General features: G+C 37.3%; 2 non-coding genes across 2 annotated transcripts; one reads left to right on the top strand and one right to left on the bottom strand.

The window, feature by feature from the left end:
- The first annotated feature begins 1,268 nt into the window (after positions 1 to 1,268).
- Positions 1,269 to 1,376, top strand: LOC148576072 (small nucleolar RNA R71). Its single transcript, XR_015903192.1, has one exon. It is a non-coding gene; the product is annotated as a small nucleolar RNA R71 (small nucleolar RNA).
- A 4,482-nt stretch (positions 1,377 to 5,858) lies between these two features.
- LOC148576071 (small nucleolar RNA R71) lies at positions 5,859 to 5,966 on the bottom strand. The gene has a single exon (XR_015904679.1). It is a non-coding gene; the product is annotated as a small nucleolar RNA R71 (small nucleolar RNA).
- Between the last annotated feature and the right edge of the window lie 278 nt (positions 5,967 to 6,244).

Below are 6,244 nucleotides of genomic sequence, written 5' to 3'. Positions count from 1 at the left end.
TCTGCCATCTCTAGTGAGATTTTAGCAGCTTACACCCCATAGATTCCCAGTTTCTCTATTACAGAGAGGGGCATGAGGTTTATTCCTGAACCAAGATCACACAGAGCCTTAAAGATCATGGTGCCTATGGTACAGGGTATTATGAACTTTCCAGGATCCTGTCTCTTCTGAGGCAATGTCAGTTGATCCAGATCACTTAGTTCATTGATGAACAAGGGAGGTTCAACTTCCCAAGCATCAATGCCAAATAATTTGGCATTCAGCTTCATGATTGCACCAAGAAACTTGGCAGTTTGCTCTTCAGTAACATCCTCATTCTCTTCAGAAGAGGAATACTCATCAGAGCTCATGAAGGGTATAAGGAGGTTCAATGGAATCTCTATGGTCTCTAGATGAGCCTCAGAGTCCTTTGGTTCCTCAGAGGGAAGCTCCTTATTGATCACTGGACATCCCAGGAGGTCCTCCTTCTTGGGATTCACGTCCTCTCCTCTCCTCATAGGTTCGGCCATGGCGCTTATGTCAATGGCCTTGCACTCTCCTTTTGGATTCTCTTCTGTATTGCTTGGGAGAGTACTAGGAGGGATTTCAGTGATCCTTTTACTCAGCTGGCCCACTTGTGCTTCCAGATTTCTAATGGAAGACCTTGTTTCATTCATGAAAATTATAGTGGCCTTAGATAGATCAGAGACTAGATTTGCTAAATTAGAAGCATTTTGTTCAGAGTTCTCTGTCTGTTGCTGAGTTGATGATGGAAAAGGCTTGCTATTGCTAAACCTGTTTCTTCCACCATTATTAAAGCCTTGTTGGGGCTTTTGATCCTTCCATGAGAAATTTGGATGATTTCTCCATGTTGAGTTATAGGTGTTTCCATAAGGTTCACCTAAGTAATTTACCTCTGCCATTGCAGGGTTCTCATGATCATAGGCTTCTTCTTCAGAAGATGCCTCTTGAGTACTGTTGGATGCAGCTTGCATTCCATTCAGACTCTGAGAGATCATATTGACTTGCTGAGTCAATATTTTATTCTGAGCCAATATGGCATTCAGAGTATCAACTTCAAGAACTCCCTTCTTCATAGGCGTCCCATTACTCACAGGATTCCTTTCAGAAGTGTACATGAACTGGTTATTAGCAACCATGTCAATGAGTTCTTGAGCTTCTACAGGCGTTTTCTTTAGGTGAATGGATCCGCCTGCAGAAGTGTCCAGTGACATCTTTGATAGCTCAGATAAACCATCATAGAATATATCCAGGATGGTCCATTCTGAAAGCATGTCAGAAGGACACTTTTTGGTCAACTGTTTGTATCTTTCCCAAGCTTCATAGAGGGATTCACCTTCTTTCTGTCTGAAGGTTTGAACATCAGCTCTAAGCTTGCTCAGCTTTTGAGGAGGAAAGTACTTGGCTAAGAAAGCCGTGACCAGCTTATCCCAAGAGTTCAGGCTGTCTTTGGGTTGAGAGTCCAACCAGATTCTAGCTCTGTCTCTTACAGCAAAAGGGAAAAGCATGAGCCTGTAGACTTCAGGATCTACTCCATTAGTCTTAACAGTATCACATATCTGCAAGAATTCAGTTAAGAACTGAAAAGGATCTTCAGATGGAAGTCCATGAAATTTGCAGTTCTGCTGCATCAGAGAAACTAATTGAGGTTTCAGCTCAAAATTGTTTGCTCCAATGGCAGGAATGGAGATGCTTCTTCCATGTAAATTGGAATTAGGTGCAGTAAAGTCACCAAGCATCCTCCTTTCATTATTATTATTTTCGGCTGCCATCTCCTCTGCCTGTTCAAAAATTTCTGAAAGGTTGTCTCTGGATTGTTGTAATTTAGCTTCTCTTAATTTTCTCTTCAGAGTCCTTTCAGGTTCTGGATCTGCTTCCACAAGAATGTTCTTATCCTTGCTCCTGCTCATATGACAAAGAAGAAGGCACAAAAAATAATAATAATAATAATAATAGAGATCCTTTATACCTCAGTATAGGGATCCCTGTGTGAATAGAAGAAGAGGGGGAGACAAGGAATGTAATGTAATAGAAGAAACACAGCTGTGATGAGGATTTGAGATGTGAGATGAGATGTTAGGATATGAATAAATAGAATAAGATGGGAGAGAGGTAATTTTCGAAAATTATGTTGAAAAAGAGTTAGTGATTTTTGAAAAATGGTTTTTGAAAAATTGTTAGTAATTTTCGAAAATTAATTTTTAAAAAAAAATTAAAATAGTTAATAAATAAAAAAAAGAAATTTTGAAAAAGGGGAGAGATATTTTCGAAAAAGAGAGAGAGAGAGTTAGTTAGGTGGTTTTGAAAAAGATAAGAAACAAACAAAAAGTTAGTTAGTTAGTTGAAACAAATTTTGAAAAGATAGGAAGTTAGGAAGTTAGAAAAGATATTTTGGAAAGATATTTTTGAAAAAGATAAGATAAGAAGATATTTTTGAAAAGATATGATAGAAATTAGTTTTGAAAAAGATTTGATTTTTAAAATCTCAATTAATGACTTGATTCATAAGAAATCACAAGATATGATTCTAGAACTTAAAGTTTGAATCTTTTTTAACAAGCAAGTAACAAACTTCAAATTTTTGAATCAAAACATTAATTGATTATGTTATTTTCGAAAATTATGATATAAAATAATAAAAAGGTTTTTGAAAATTATTTTTTTGGAATTTTCGAAGATAACCATGAATTTTGAAAAAGATTTGAATTTTGAAAAAGATTTTGAAAAAGATAAGATTTTCAAATTGAAAATTTGATTTGACTCATAAGAAACAATTTGATTTTAAAAAATTTTGAAAAAGTCAACTCAAATTTTCGAATTTGATGAGAGAAAAAGGGAAAGATATTTTTTTTTATTTTTGAAATTTTTTATGAAAACATGAAAATTATGCAATGCATGAAATTTTTAGATCAAAACAATGAATGCATGCAAGAATGCTATGAATGTCAAGATGAACACCAAGAACATTATGAAGAACATGATGAACATCAAGAGCATAATTTTGAAAAATCTTTAATGCAAAGAAAACATGCAAGACACCAAACTTAGAATTCTTTGATGCTTAGGCACTAAGAATTCAAGAATGCATATGAAAAACACTAAACGACACAAAACAAAAAATCATCAAGATCAAACAAGAAGACTTACCAAGAACAACTTGAAGATCATGAAGAACACTATGAATGCATGATATTTTCGAAAAATGCTAGATGCATATGCAATTGACACCAAACTTATGATATGACTCAAGACTCAAACAAGAAACATGAAATAATTTTTTTATTTTTATGATTTTCTAATTTTTTTTTGGATTTTTATTTTATATTTTTCGAAAATTTATTTTGAAAAAGAAAAATAAGGATTCCAAAATTTTTTATATGAATTCCAGGAATCTTATGCTCTAAAGCTCCAATCAAAGGGTCAGGCATGGCTTAATAGCCAGCCAAGCTTTAGTATGTAACTCAGACATGACACCCCTGACATTCCTTACATTCAACAGCCAATTGGCTAAGAAAGATAAAGAAGCTCTTTTCTTGAGTATAAGAATTGAGACATGGCTTTGCAGCCAGCCAGGCTTCAACATATAATTACATGGGCTAAAGTGATTAGTTGAATACCAATCCCAAAGTAGTTTGGGTATGGCTTTACAGCCAGATATGATTCAACATATTTCATGAAACACTAGAATTCATTCTTAAAAATCTTGAAGCCATAGAATAATTTATTTTTGAAAACATTTTTATTTTTTTCGAAAACAGATGAGAAAATTTTAGAAATATTTTTGAAAAATTTTTGAAAATAAAATAAAAAGAAAATTACCTAATCTGAGCAACAAGATGAACCGTCAGTTGTCCAAACTCAAACAATCCCCGGCAACGGCGCCCAAAACTTGGTGCTGTTGCCGGATCAAAAGGGAATCTGGCACTGATGTTACCGGACCAAAAGCTTGCCGAAAACTCAAACAATCCCCGGCAACGGCGCCAAAAACTTGGTGCACGAAATTGTGTTCCATGTTCTTTGTACTTGTGTGAGAGTAACAATATATAATTGTATTGAATCCTCATTGTGGCTCTATGTATGTATGGACACAACTCCGTTCAACTAACCAGCAAGTGTACTGGGTCGTCCAAGTAATAAACCTTACGTGAGTAAGGGTCGATCCCACAGAGATTGTTGGCTTGAAGCAAGCTATGGTCACCTTGAAAATCTCAGTCAGGCGGATTTAAACATGATATTTTATTAGATTAAAATAAACAATAAAAGGGATAGAGATACTTATGTAGATTCATTGGCAGGGATTTCAGATAAGCGAATGGAGATGCTTTTCGTTCCTCTGAACCTTTGCTTTCCTGCTATCTTCATCCAATCAGTCTTACTCCTTTCCATGGCTGGCTGTATGCAAGGGCATCACCGTTGTCAGTGGCTACATCCCCTCCTCTCAGTGAATCTTATGCTCACGCACCCTGTCACGGCACGGCTATTCATCTGTCGGTTCCCGATCATGCTGGAATAGGATTCACCCTCCTTTTGCGTCTGTCACTAACGCCCAGCACTCGCGAGTTTGAAGCTCGTCACAGTCATTCAATCATTGAATCCTACTCAGAATACCACAGACAAGGTTTAGACCTTCCGGATTCTCTTGAATGCCGCCATCATTCTAGCTTACGCCACGAAGATTCTGGTTAGGAGATCTAAGAGATACTCATTCTAGCTTAATTCATGTAGAACAGAAGTGTTTGTCAGACACGCGTTCATAAGAGAGAAGGGTGATGAGCGTCACACATAATCATCACCTTCATTACGTTCTTGGGTGCGAATGGATATCTTAGAAGCGAAATAAGAAGAATTGAATAGAAAACAGTAGTACTTTGCATTAATCTTTGAGGAACAGCAGAGCTCCACACCTTAATCTATGGAGTGTAGAAACTCTACCGTTGAAAATACATAAGTGAAGGTCCAGGCATGGCCGAGATGGCCAGCCCCCAAAACGTGATCAAAGGATCATAAGGTAATCCAAAGATGTCAAATACAATAGTAAGAGGTCCTATTTATAATAAACTAGCTACTAGGGTTTACATGAGTAAGTATTTGATGTATAAATCCACTTCCGGGGCCCACTTGGTGTGTGTTTGGGCTGAGCTTAAGTGTTGCACGTGCAGAGGCCAATTGTGGAGTTGAACGCCAGTTTTTGTGCCAGTTTGGGCGTTCAACTCTGGTTTTGGATCCTTTTCTGGCGCTGGACGCCAGATTTGGGCAGAAGGCTGGCGTTGAACGCCAGTTTACGTCGTCAATTATTGGCCAAAGTATGGACTATTATATATTTCTGGAAAGCCCTGGATGTCTACTTTCCAACGCAATTGGAAGCGCGCCATTTCGAGTTCTGTAGCTCCAGAAAATCCACTTTGAGTGCAGGGAGGTCAGAATCCAACAGCATCAGCAGTCCTTTTTCAACCTCTGAATCTGATTTCTGCTCAAGTCCCTCAATTTCAACCAGAAAATACCTGAAATCACAGAAAAACACACAAACTCATAGTAAAGTCCAGAAATGTGAATTTAACATAAAAACTAATGAAAACATCCCTAAAAGTAACTAGATCCTACTAAAAACATACTAAAAACAATGCCAAAAAGCGTATAAATTATCCGCTCATCAGTTCTTAACTGAATTCTTGCAGATCTGTGATACTGTTAAGACTAATGGAGTAGATCCTGAAGTCTACAGGCTCATGCTTTTCCCTTTTGCTGTGAGAGATAGAGCTAGAATATGGTTGGACTCTCAACCTAAGGATAGCCTGAACTCTTAGGATAAGCTGGTCAAGGCTTTCTTAGCCAAGTTCTTTCCTCCTCAAAAGCTGAGTAAGCTTAGAGTGGATGTTCAGACCTTCAGACAGAAAGAAGGTGAATCCCTCTATGAAGCTTGGGAGAGATACAAAGAACTGACCAAAAAGTGTCCTTCTGACATGCTTTCAGAATGGACCATCCTGGACATATTCTATGATGGTCTGTCTGAATTAGCTAAAATGTCATTGGATACCTCTGCAGGTGGATCCATTCACTTAAAGAAAACGCCTGCATAAGCTCAAGAACTCATTGACATGGTTGCTAATAACCAGTTCATGTACACTTCTGAGAGGAATCCTGTGAGTAATGGGACGCCTATGAAGAAGGAAGTTCTTGAAATTGATACTCTGAATGCCATATTGGCTCAGAATAAAATATTGACTCAGCAAGTCAATATGATTTC

The sequence above is a fragment of the Arachis ipaensis genome, chromosome B1 (genome assembly GCF_059453495.1).
Source record: "Arachis ipaensis isolate K30076 ecotype BB chromosome B1, ASM5945349v1, whole genome shotgun sequence".
Classification (NCBI taxonomy): Eukaryota; Viridiplantae; Streptophyta; class Magnoliopsida; order Fabales; family Fabaceae; genus Arachis; species Arachis ipaensis.
Note: the sequence above shows the minus strand (reverse complement) of the source record. Positions and strands in the feature narration are given on the sequence as shown.